This window comes from Narcine bancroftii, chromosome 5 (genome assembly GCF_036971445.1).
Source record: "Narcine bancroftii isolate sNarBan1 chromosome 5, sNarBan1.hap1, whole genome shotgun sequence".
Classification (NCBI taxonomy): domain Eukaryota; kingdom Metazoa; phylum Chordata; class Chondrichthyes; order Torpediniformes; family Narcinidae; genus Narcine; species Narcine bancroftii.
The window spans coordinates 175,884,435-175,898,407 of NC_091473.1; positions in this window are offsets into that span (position 1 = coordinate 175,884,435).

The following is a 13,973-nucleotide window of genomic DNA, read 5'->3' on the forward strand; positions in this document are numbered from 1 at the left end:
AAAATTATACAAGACGTGGATAGGATAGATCAGCCATTTTCAACCTTGTTTTTGGCTATGGTCCCCTTCGACTGTGCTCAGCTTATGGGGCCCCTCCCCTGTGAAGCAGTTGAGTTCAGTTGGCTTCTTTCATACTTTTCTCCTACCAACTACATAATAAACATTAAAAAAAAATTATGTGAGATGATAATAAACAAGGCTTTTACTTTGAATGTAACAACTGTGGCTTGTGATTCAAGAACAAACAGGCAAATAGGAAATCATTCTTATTGAACATGTCTTCTTTGGCTTGGATTCGCGGACGAAGATTTATGGAGGGGGTAAATGTCCACGTCAGCTGCAGGCTTGTTTGTGGCTGACAAGTCCGATGCGGGACAGGCAGACACGGTTGCAGCGGTTGCAAGGGAAAATTGGTGGGTTGGGGTTGGGTGTTGGGTTTTTCCTCCTTTGTCTTTTGACAGTGAGGTGGGCTCTGCGGTCTTCTTCAAAGGAGGTTGTTGCCTGCTGAAATGTGAGGTGCCAAGATGCACGGTTTGAGGCGATATCAGCCCACTGACGGTGGTCAATGTGGCAGGCACCAAGAGATTTCTTTAGGCAGTCCTTGTACCTCTTCTTTGGTGCACCTCTGTCTCGGTGGCCAATGGAGAGCTCGCCATATAACACGATCTTGGGAAGGCGATGGTCCTCCATTCTGGAGACGTGACCTACCCAGCGCAGTTGGATCTTCAGCAGCGTGGATTTGATGCTGTTGGCCTCTGCCATCTCGAGTACTTCGATGTTGGAGATGAAGTCGCTCCGATGAATGTTGAGGATGGAGCGGAGACAACGCTGGTGGAAGCGTTCTTGGAGCCGTAGGTGATGCCGGTAGAGGACCCATGATTCGGAGCCAAACAGGAGTGTGGGTATGACAACGGCTCTGTATACGCTAATCTTTGTGAGGTTTTTCAGTTGGTTGTTTTTCCAGACTCTTTTGTGTAGTCTTCCAAAGGCGCTATTTGCCTTGGCGAGTCTGTTGTCTATCTCGTTGTCGATCCTTGCATCCAATGAAATGGTGCAGCCGAGATAGGTAAACTGGTTGACTGTTTTGAGTTTTGTGTGCCCGATGGAGATGTGGGGGGGCTGGTAGTCATGGTGGGGAGCTGGCTGATGGAGGACCTCAGTTTTCTTCAGGCTGACTTCCAGGCCAATCATTTTGGCAGTTTCCGCAAAACAGGACATCAAGCGCTGAAGAGCTGGCTCTGAATGAGCAACTAAAGCGGCATCGTCTGCAAAGAGTACTTCACGGACAAGTTTCTCTTGTGTCTTGGTGTGAGCTTGCAGGCGCCTCAGATTGAAGAGACTGCCATCTGTGCGGTACCGGATGTAAACAGCATCTTCATTGTTGAGGTCTTTCATGGCTTGTTTCAGCATCATGCTGAAGAAAATTGAAAAGAGGGTTGGTGCGATAACGCAGCCTTGCTTCACGCCATTGTTAATGGAATAGGGTTCAGAGAGCTCATTGCTGTATCTGGGACCTTGTTGGTTTTCGTGCAGTTGGATAACCGGGTTGAGGAACTTTGGGGGGCATCCGAGGTGCTCTAGTATTTGCCAAAGCCCTTTCCTACTCACGGTGTCGAAGGCTTTGGTGAGGTCAACAAAGGTGATGTAGAGTCCTTTGTTTTGTTCTCTGCACTTTTCTTGGAGCCATCTGAGGGCAAAGACCATGTCAGTAGTTCCTCTGTTAGCCGCACTGTGATTCTGGGAGAACATTTTCGGCGACACTAGGTATTATTCTCTTTAGGAGAATCCTAGCGAAGATTTTGCCTGCAATGGAGAGCAGCATGATTCCCCTGTAGTTTGAGCAGTCTGATTTCTCACCTTTGTTTTTGTACAGGGTGATGATGATGGCATCACGAAGGTCCTGAGGCAGCTTTCCTTGGTCCCAACAGAGCTTGAAAAACTCATGCAGTTTGGCTTGCAGAGTTTTGCCGCCAGCCTTCCAGACCTCTGGGGGGATTCCATCCATACCTGTTGCTTTGCCACTTTTCAGTTGTTCAATTGCCTTATATGTCCCTTCCCGGGTGAGGACCTCATCCAGCTCTAGCCTTTAGGGCTGTTGAGGGAGTTGGAGCAGGGCGGATTCTTGGACTGAGCGGTTGGCACTGAAAAGAGATTGGAAGTGTTCTGACCATTGGTTGAGGATGGAGATCTTGTCGCTGAGGAGGACTTTGCCGTCTGAGCTGCGCAGCGGGCTTTGGACTTGGGGTGAGGGGCCGTACACAGCCTTCAGAGCCTCGTAAAAACCCCTGAAGTCGCCAATGTCCGCGCTGAGCTGAGTTCGTTTGGCAAGGCTAGTCCACCACTCATTTTGGATCTCCCGGAGTTTGTGCTGAAGATGGCTGCATGCACGACGGAAGGCTCGTTTCTTCTCTGGCCAGGACAGCTTTGCAAGGTGAGCCTGGTGGGCAGCTCGCTTCTTTGCCAGCAGCTCCTGGATTTCCTGGTTGTTTTCGTCGAACCAGTCCTTGTTTTTCCTGGAGAAGAAGCCCAGTACCTCTTCAGTGGATTGCAGTATGGCAGTCTTCAGCTGATCCCAGAGGGTTTCAGGGGATGAGTCCGTGAGGTGGATTGCATCCTCGAGCTTTGCTTTGAGATTTGCCTGGAAGTTTCCTCTCACTTCGTCTGACTGCAAGTTTCCAACATTGAACCTCTTTCTGGGGACTTTATTGTTCCTGGACTTTGGCTTGAAGTGAAGGTTGAGCTTGCAGCGAACCAGCCGGTGGTCAGTGTGGCATTCCGCGCTGGGCATGACCCTGGTGTGGAGCACATCTCGTTTGTCTCTTTCTTGCACCAGGACGTAGTCCAGGATGTGCCAGTGTTTGGATTGGGGATGCATCCAGCTAGTCTTCAGGCTGTCCCTCTGCTGAAAAAGAGTGTTTGTAATGACAAGCCGCTGTTCTGCGCAGAGCTCCAACAGGAGGCGCCCGTTGTTGTTGCACTTGCTGACACCATGCTTGCCCAGGATTCCTGGCCAGGTTTCTGAGTCTTTGCTGACGTGAGCGTTGAAGTCGCCAAGGATGACAACCTTGTCGGCTGTAGGGGTGCGTTGAATGAGGTTGCGCAGATCAGTGTAGAACTTGTCCTTTTCTGCTGGTTCCGCCTGAAGGGTTGGAGCATAGACACTGATGAGGGTGATGAGACGCTTGTTTTGAAGGGGGAGTCGCATGGACATGATCCGGTCCGAGTGGCCTGTCGGGAGGTTTTCGAATTTGGAGGCAATGGAGTTCTTGACCATGAAGCCTACACCAGATGGGCGTCGTTCATCCATAGGCTTGCCAGACCAGTAGAGTGTGCAGCCCGCGCCGCGTTCTTGGAGGCTGCCTACATCTGCAAGGCGGACTTCACTGAGAGCAGCTATGTTGATGTCAAGTCTGAGGAGTTCATGTGCGATGAGGGCAGACTGATGTTCAGGTCGGTGGCTGTCAGCCTTGTCTAGCATGGTTCTGATGTTCCAGCATGCTAGCTAGCATGCAGGAAAGAAGAAAACATGAACATACATTTTTCCAAATTTTAAAAAAATTCTTGTGACACAGTGAGTCAAGCATCTCGTCAACCAGCTACACTTAAGGTGTTTTGGGGGGAAAATCAAGTGCGATTCTTTGTAATTATAAAAATATTGTAAAATAATTCTTTAATGCCCTCTGCATTTGTGTTCAGATTAGGAAATTGTAAATAAAAAATCCTGTTGTCTGATATTGCTCCAGTAGACTTCAAGCTTTTTAAGAAAAAATTAATGGATTTCTAATTTTTGTGATATTTTAGTACTCATCTGTTTGAGAATTGGCCTTCTCTCAAAATTGTCCTGATGGATTCTAGAGTAATCAGCTGCTTGACCTCATGCTTTTGTTTGAAAATGTATTCAAACAAATCAAACACAAGGGCAGAGGCGTGGGTGGTGGGGGGGTGGGGGGGCGTGATGGCTTGAGTGGGAGAAGTAAAGATACACCTCTCCTGTGGGAACTAAATAACAATTGACTTTAAAAAGCTTTTTCTTAAACTTTAAAGGATTAACAAAGCTTTAGGAACTTACCTGAAAAGTTTTTGTTATGGCTTCAAGGGGAAGTGATAGACAGTCAAGAAAGCAGTTGGAAAAAAAGTCAAAAAATCAGAGCAAGTTGGGCCTACCTTGATGTTGGAGCCTCAGAATGAAGTTCCTCTTCCTTCTTGAGTGACCAGAGTAGTCGCGACTCGCATGCAGGTGGGACCAGCACCATCCCTCCAGGGAGCCGTAGAAGATGATTCTGTAGTCCAGAAGAGAAATATCAAACTATAGCTCCTTCAGCAACAAGCACGCGTGCACGAGAGTTTGCACATTCGCAGAACGAATCAAACTGCTTCTCCAAGGGGAACGCGTAAAGCTGCTGTCAGCAGCACTGACCTGCCTTCTGTGGAGTGCTTTGGAAGGACCAGAGGAAGAAGACCAAAACTGAGAGGAGGAAGAAGGAGTAGATGAAAAAGCCCAACTAGTACAAGGAATAGAGGCAAAGCAGGTAAAGATTCCTGAGGCTAGAAGTCAAGGTATGGGCAGACAAGAACAAACTTCTATTTTAATGAATCAATTGCAGATAATGAATGAAAAGATTGATATTCAATTTGTATCTGTAAGACATGATGTTAATATATAATTTGAATATGTTAAAGGAGAGATGAAAAATATTAAGGAGAAAATTTTTAAAGCTCATTTAGAACATTGAAGATAATATGCAAGGGTACTGTGATGAGGTGGAACAATGCAAGGACGCAGTTAATAACATGCAAAATTCAGCTGGGGCATGGGATTTGCAGAGGAAAGAACTTTTGCCAAAAAAATTGATAGATTAGAAAATCACAGCCAAAGAAATAATGGGAAGATTATTAGGTTGGTTGAAGATTTTGAAGGCTCTAATCCTATACAAATTTTTTTCAAAAATGGATCCCAGAAGTTCTGGGTTCTGATCATTTTCCAAATGGAATTGAATTGGATAGAGCACATAGAAAGAGACCATTGCTGGGACAGGCTGCACATTGTCAGGATAAAGAGACAATATTGAGAGTGGCTGTCCAGAATGCCCAAAAACATCAGGACCCATTAATGGTATCAGGACCCATTAATGGTGGTTCAGAAGAAAGTATTTATATACGCGGATTTAAGTGCGCGATTGTGAGAAAAATAGTTTAACTCCGCTAAATCATTTTTGTGGAGAAAAGGATATATCTCGTCAACCAGCTACACTTAAGGTGTTTTGGGGGGAAAATCAAGTGCGATTCTTTGTAAATGAGATAGAAGCCCTGGAGTTTGGAAATTCAAATATTAAATAGGATAAACAAATTAATATATAAAACCTGGGCATCCAGCAAGCTTTTTCAGTCCAATCCGAGGTGATACAAGTTGCAGGAAAAGTATTGATGCAACAAGAAATTGAAGACCATGAGAGCGAACAACTAAATAGGGATCTTGAAGTGGCTGTCTACACCTACAAATGTATATAATGATTGTTCTCACGGTGGAGGTGGGTGGGAGGGGAGGAGGTTTTCCTTCTTCCATAACCATTATGTACCACTTTGTGGTGAGAGCTATTTCCCGCACAATAGAGGAGGATAGTACTAACCTTTTTTGGCAGTCACTTTTCTTTTTGGGGCTATTTTAGTTTCTTTTTTTCTTTTTTCTTCTTTCTTCTTTTGGATGGAGATGTTAAGTATGACTGATAGTCTTAAGATGCTGGAGGTCCAAGAGGAAGGTGAAGGGAGTTCTGAATATTTTTGGAAGAAATGGCTGTCAGTAGGGTTTTTAATTTTGTAAGTTTTAATATAAATGGGGTTACTAATATGATTTAGAGAAAAAAGGTTTTAGCTTATGTGAAGAAAATGAAAGTTGATATTGCTTTTTTGCAAGACTCATTTAACAGAGAACGAACATTAGAAACTAACAAGAGATTGGTTAGGTCAAGTGGTAGCTTCAATGTTTAACTGTAAAGCAAGAGGAGCTGCAATATTAACAAAGTAGACTTTACCTGTTAAAATTCAAAGGGTGGTTATGGATTCTGTGGGGAGAGATGTTTTGATTCATTGTCAAATTTATTCTGAACTGTGGACACATGAGTATCTATGCACCAAATGTCGATGATGAAGGATTTATTTGGGATAATTTTATGTTTTTAGCTGAAGCACATGAGAAAGTTTTGATAGGAGGAGATTTTAACTGTTGCCTTGAGCTGGCGTTGGATAAGTTGGCAAGATCAGTTGCATGAGTAAAAGTGGAAAAGGTGACTCTCAGTTTGATGAAAGGGCTGAATTTGATAGACATTTGGTGAAGGTTAAATCCAAAAGAAAGGAATTATTCTTTTTATTCATATAGGCATGACTCTTTTTCAAGAATAGATTTATTTTTTAATATCAGCTCAACTGCAAGAAAGACTTATACATGCAGATTATGAGGCTAGAATTTTACCTGATCATTCACCACTTCTGATGACATGCTTGGTTCCTAAGAAAGAAGAAATGGTTTATAGATGGAGATTTAACTCTACATTTTTGAAGAGGGTGGATTTCTGTAACTTTATAAGAAAAAAATTCAAAATTTTTTAGAAATAAATTCCAATTCAGTTTATTGTTTGGGATGCTTTGAAGGCATATTTGAGAGGTTAGAAAATGTTATACGGTGAAAGTTAAGAAAAATTATATGAAAGAGGTTGATCAATGGAAAAGAAAATAGAAGGTTTCAAAAAAGATTTATAAAGAAAGGTTTCTGATGTGTAAAGAAGAAATTAATAACAAAAAAAACATCATTACAACCAACATGTTTCAGACTTATAGAATGGGAAAAAAATTGAGACAACTAAACAAACATATTATGATTTAGGGGAAAGGGCTCATAAATTTTTTGCTTGGCAATTGAAAACAGAACAATCTTTTAGAACAGTGGTTCCCAACCTTTTACTTTCCACTCACATACCACTTTAAGTATTCCCTATGCCATAAGTCTTCTGTGATTAATAAGGGATTGCTTAAGGTGGTATGTGGGTGGAAAGAAGAAGTTTGAAAACCACTATTTTAACCATTCCAAATTGATTCAATATGTGCATAACTCCAAAGGAAATGGGGCAATGACAATTTTTCTCAAGCAAAATATTTCAGTAATAATTGGGTCTAGAGCAGTGATTCTCAATGTTCCTTTCTACTCACATACCACCTTAAGCAATCCCTTACTAATCACAAAACACTTATGGCACAGGGAATACTTAAAGTTGTATATGAGTGGAAAGTAAAAGGTTGGGAACCACTGTTCTAGAACTATTAATGCTATTAAAAAATTCCAAGATGATTACTTATAAACTTCAAGAAATTAATGATTTATTTAAAGATTTTAATTTTAATTTATATAAGTCTGAGTCTAGTTGTGATAAGACTAAGATTGAGAATGGTTTTTTTTAATCCCAATTAAGTTTACCTAGTTTGAATTATTGGGATCAAAGAGATTTAGATCCTCCTTTTACAGCAAGAAAAGTTAGTGAGGTCATTGGGGGAAGATGGTTTTCTACTAGAGTTTTTTGAGCAATTTAGGAACCTTTTAATACCCCCTTTTATGGAAGTGTTAAATCATGTAGCAGAATCTCTCTCTCTATTTGAATCTTTTCAACTGCAATTATTACAGTTAAACCAAAGAAAGATAGGGATCTGTTAAAGCCAGCACCCTATAGACCAACATCATTATTGAATACAGACTATAAAATTATTGATATATTTTTGAGAATATATTAGCTAAATATTTACTAAATTTAATCTATATGGATCAAACAGTTTGTTATAAAGTGACAATTTATGGATAATATTACTAGATTAATTAGCTTTATTCATTTAGCCTAGAAAAAGACTGACATAAGTGTGGCAGTAGGATTGATAGGCTGGACAATTTCCATTCTCTATTATTTCCTAATTTAAAATTATGCAATCCTCAAAGAAAGATAATGACGATATACTGTATTAGTATCTTATCAATTCAACAATCTACACAGTTTACTGTATAGATGCAGATTTATGTAGCTTAATTCATTGATATAAACAGATAAACATTTTGCATAACCACATCAAGATTTTCATAATGATAAATAAACATAGCATTCGGTTTTATTTTAAGACATAATGATATAAGGTGATAAGACAAATTAAGATTATAAGAAATGATTAAGATGAATTCAAAGAAAAGTATTTCAATCTTACATCTGTTATGAGCCCAGAGAATCCCAAAAACCAGCAGCAAATAGATATTCATCAAGACAAATGGTTACTTAAACAAAAGTTGCTTTTAATGATCTTTAAACATGAAAACAGGATCGAACTTTAACTTATTACAATTAACTTACCTTGATCTAACATAACCCCCTTTTAATTCTAAGTGCACGTGTATGTAAAATGTATACAAGTTCAGAAAAGTTATTTGATTCACAGTCCAATCTCACTTCTCATTCCTCCAAGTTCACTAGCTGTAGGCAATTCTTATACTGTGTATAGAATTTAACATTTATGAATTTCACCAGGATTTGGTGCTCGAAAGGTAAATATTTACTGCTCAAGATGGTTCTTGTCGATTTGTTGTACGATGGACACCCAGCCACCTCAGTCTATTGCTGATGAAACTTGCCCCCTTTAGGATTCTCCAGATGATAACCTCTTTCTTTCAGGTCACCACAGAGTGTCTTTTTGTTTCTCTTATTCCAAGTGAAACATTAGACAGCCAATCATCTCTTCTTGCATGAACCACAAGGGCTTTGACCAGGCTGAACTAAGAACTCACAACCTGTCTTCAAAATGGCATTTTCCACAAGCTTGCCAGCTTGTCCTGAACCATTCCCGACTACTACTGTTGAACTGAATTCTCTCTCTCTCTTTCTCTCTCTCACAGAAAAGCCTGTTTGACTCTCTCTGCTTACAAAACCACATGACCCTCCTAGAATAGCAAATTCCACTCCAGACAGCCTGCAGCTCCAATGAGTTGTTTCATTTGTTGTTTTTCAAAATAACAATCGATTGGTGAAGTCTCTTGGGCACTTCCCAAAGCTTTTGCAAAGGCATTCAGAGCCAGCCTGTCTAGCTTAAACAGAGCTCCATTATTTTAAATGAGATATGTTTTGATGTGTTCGTATGTGACCTATGCTAAGAAAACCCTGCCCCAATTTATCTCCTTTTAAACATTTCTATATACAATATAAAACACAACATATTCTGTCACAAATCCTTTTCATGATTCTCCAAAGAATGAGATACAAACTCTGAGTCTGCATGAATATTACAACATATGTAACTATAGTAATACAACAAACAATACTTATCCCTAAAGGGATGGACACATAATTACTAAGAAGCAAAAACACAAGGTTTTAACCTTTACATTAACTAATGGACAAATTTCTACTTCTTGTCAATTAACTAGATCAAATAAACAGGATTGTCCTTTATCACCAGCTCTGTTTATTTTGGCAATAGAGCCTTTAGTGGAGCTAATAAGGTGTTTTGGTTTTGGTTTATTTGACAGACTCCATTAATTCTTTGTGTCAATTCCATACAAGACTGGAAGAATATGGTGAAGTATCTGGGGTATAAGATTAATTGGGATAAAAGTGAAATGTTGATTTTGTCAAGGGTAACTATACTCAGTGAAGAAAGTCCACTCAATTTAGGTGGCCAGATGCTGGAATTAAATATTTAGGTATTCAGGTCAATGATGATTTGAATAATTTATTTAAATTAAGTTATTTCCTATTACTTAATAAAATTATTGAGTATTTGAATAAGTGGAATACACTACCTATAACTTTAGTAGGTAGAGTAAATTGTGTTAAGATTAATATTTTCCGTAAAGTCGATCCCCATCTCAATTCCTCAAAAATGTTTTAAGGATTTGAATACAATTGTTAGGAAGTTTTTATGGAAAGGGCAAATGGTGAGAGTTTCTTTGAAAAAATTGAATTAGAAGTTTGAATTGGGGGTTTACAACTTTCCCACTTTAAGAATTATTATAAGGCTGCCTAATTGAGATTAATTAATGTACTGTTTGGTGTAGATAAAATTCCTGCTTGGCATAATATAGAACTTAGTAAAATAGGAGAAATAAATACACAGGATTTTATTTATAAATGAATTCAAAATTGTTGGTGAGAAGCAGAGATACACCTGTTTTAAAACATCTGATTGAATTGTGGAATAAAATTGATTATGAAATAGGTGCGAGAGGTTTAGTTTCAGGAAAAATGCCTTTATGTCAAAACAGACATTCCATTTTCTATGGATAATCAATTTTTGGATCCGGATGGGTATTGAGAGGATAGAGGATTGTTTTGAAGCTGAAAGATTTATAACAAATGAAGAATAAATTTGAACAAATGAAGAATAAATATAATGTACCTAATAATACTTCCTTTTGCTACTATCAAGTTAAGGCTTTTTTTTAAATTTTTTTTATTTTTCACACTATAAAACACATTGATCAAGATACATACATTTTCCTTTTCAAATATATACAGTGTTATTTTCTCCCGCCCCTCCCTCTTCCCACCCCACCCTCCCTACCTCCCCTCCCATTCATTTAAAGTTCAGAATCTAAGATACATTAAACCCATCAAACAATGTTGTCACTCAATAAAAATAAACAAGAAATTCCACTGAGTCAATTATTTTCATTCCCTTCTCCAGTCATTTTAGGTGGTAGATGTCCCCGGTAGGTTTTCTCTATTGTGTTTCATGTATGGCTCCCATATTTGTTCAAATATTGTAATATTATTTCTTAAATTATATGTTATTTTTTTCTAATGGAATACATTTATTCATTTCTATATACCATTGTTGTATTCTCAAGTTATCTTCTAATTTCCAGGCTGACATAATACATTTTTTTGCTACGGCTAGGGCTATCCTAACAAATCTTTTTTGTGCACCATCCAAATCAAGTCCAAATTCTTTGTTTTTTATGTTACTTAGGAGGAAGATCTCTCGGTTTTTTGGTATATTGCTTTTTGTGATTTTATTTAATATCTGGTTTAGATCTTCCCAAAATTTTTTCACTTTCTCACATGTCCAGATTGCATGAATTGTTGTTCCCATTTCCTTTTTACAGCGAAAACATCTGTCAGATACTGTTGGGTCCCATTTATTTAACTTTTGAGGTGTCATATATAGCCTGTGTATCCAGTTATATTGTATCATACGTAACCTCGTATTTATTGTATTTCTCATAGTTCCTGAGCATAACTTCTCCCATGTTTCCTTCTTTATCTTTATGTTTAGATCTTGTTCCCATTTTTGTTTAGTTTTACCATTTGTTTCCTCATTCTCCTTTTCTTGTAGTTTAATATACATGTTTGTTATAAATTTTTTGATTATCATTGTGTCTGTAATCACATATTCAAAATTACTTCCCTCTGGTAACCTCAGACTGCTTCCCAATTTGTCCTTCAAGTAGGATTTCAGTTGGTAGTATGCCAACACTGTATCTTGAGTTATATTATATTTATCCTTCATTCGTTCAAAGGATAATAATTTATTTCCTGAAAAGCAATTTTCTATTCTTTTGATCCCTTTTTTCTCCCATTCTCTAAAGGAAAGTTAAGGCATTTTTGACTGATAAAATAGGTTCAAGTTTGACATTACCCAGCCAGATTTAACTGGGATTACTGATTCATAATAGTAATGTAAGTAAAGTTATCGCTGTAATGTATATTTACTTCAAAAGAAAGCCCCCAAAATATGCATGAGTTTAAGATGGGAAGTGGATTTAAATAGACAAATAGATGAAAAAGGCTGAATGGAATTATGAATAGTTGATATGACAAGAATTATTAACATTAAATATAGGTTGGTTCAGTATAATTTTTTGCATCAGTTATATTTGACTCTTCAAAAATTAACGAGTTTGAACCCTACATTATCAGATTTGTGTTTCTGAAGTGGACGAGAGATTGGATCATTTTTGTATTCTACATAGAAGAACTTAAACATTTCTGGTTGGAAGTTGAAATTTTTTTGCAACGAATAACGGGGGTTAAGTTCTGATCTGATGCTATTTTTGTTGGGTAATATTAGGGCTATAAGACCCATATTGAAACTAACTATGTATCAGATTGAATTTGTACAAATTACTTTAGCAGTTTCTAGGAAGTGATTAGTGACAACTTGGAAATCAGAAACAGATTTAGGGATGGAGAGATGGCATGTGGAACTTCGCAGCTGCCTTCCACTTGAGAAGATTACTTATAATTTACAAAATAATTATCATATATTTTGGAAAACATGGCACCCATATTTGCAAAATGTGGGTATGAATGTTTAACAGACTCTCTGAAGACCTCATTTGTTGGTAACCTCCAGTATTTAAATTTTATGATATATATAGTTTATTCTGTTGACATTCTCCAGTCCTTTTTTCTACTTGCTTTTTCCTTTTTTCAGGGGTTTGGGAGGGAGAGGGAGGGTGGGGGGTGGAGTGGATTTTGTAAACCGCATGCATAATTTTTGAAATTTCTTTATATTAATGAAATGTATTGACTGTTGTGGTTTAAAATTTGTAAATAAAATAATTTTAAAAAAAAACATGGGCAGAGAAGGGTTTTGTGGAAATGTAATGAAACTATATGATAAGTATTCCACCGAATACTCCTGACACTTCTTTTTTTTGCCAGGGAACTCGTAACAAAAATGAACTATTGCAAAACTAAAGATCTTCTTACAAGGGTTAACTCAAATGTCGGCTTAAACCTTCTGGAAAATAACGAACGGCACAAATCTTCTTCAATAAAAGCTCACAGAATGAGCCAAGTCCTCCCCCGCCCCTTGAGAATGGCTGGGGGAGATAACCAGTGCCTGTGTTCCCACTGTAGGGGTATCTGAGATGAAAGGGGTGGGGGGGGGGAGGTATAATAGGAATCAAACGAGGAGTATCTGGAGGTGGTGGAGGTAGGAACAACAACAACTTTGATGAGGCCCCATAATAGTTTTGTGAATGGACAATGAATGGAAGAATATGAAATTAATGCCGGCAAATAAGATTAGTGCAGGTAGATGTTCAGTATATATGTGGAGGGCTGAATGGCTTGTCTGTATGCTGCACAACTCTATGACTCTAGATCGGGACTGGCCAACATTTTAATTTAGACATACAGCATGGTTACATGCCATTTTGGGCCACAAGCTTGTACCGGGGGTGTAGGTTAATTGGGCAGCACCGGCTCGTGGGTTGAATGTGGTGAAAATGGGAAAATGGCGACGCTGCTGGAGCCACTGTAAAGGCAGCGGTCCCACTGGTACAGACCTGCAGGGAGTGAGGAGTGAAGATGCAGTGCTCCCGTGGGGTACAACTGCCCAGTCAGCTGCCGTCAGTTCCACATTAGCTTTGAACGGCGCTTTAACGGAGCCATGGCAGTTTTATTTAAAATTCCGCGACTGCGGGTCTAATCAGCAGCATCCACGAGGGGTTTCGGTCTCCAGGGGGGGCGGAGGACCGTTGCAGGGCACCGGGAAACAGCGGGACCATCCCCTGTCTGAGGAGAAGCAAAGGAGACGACCCACGGAATGGTGACCCCGGCAGTGGACCAGTGAGGGGGCTCTGCGGCTGAAAGACCAGTGCTTGGGGTGGGCTGCTGGTGAGGAACCCACGGAGGCTGTGGGATGCTGGAGACCGCTGTCGGAAGACACGCCGGGGCTGTGGACTGCTGGCGACTGGCTCAAAACTGGCTGAAGGGGTGTCAGGTATCAGAACCGGGATGTGAGGTGTTCCTGACCATGTCGTAGGTTCGGATCTGGAGCTCAGGTTGCCAGTGCTTTGCTGTGAGGCTGTGGAAGTGCTCGAGGTGAATCTATGGACACTTGATGACTGGTGGCAGGGGGGGAGGGGGGGTGTCCCTCTTTTGCTTCTCTTTCTCCGATTGTAAGAGGCACTTCAGGCAATTTCTGAACGGCAAATCGGTCGG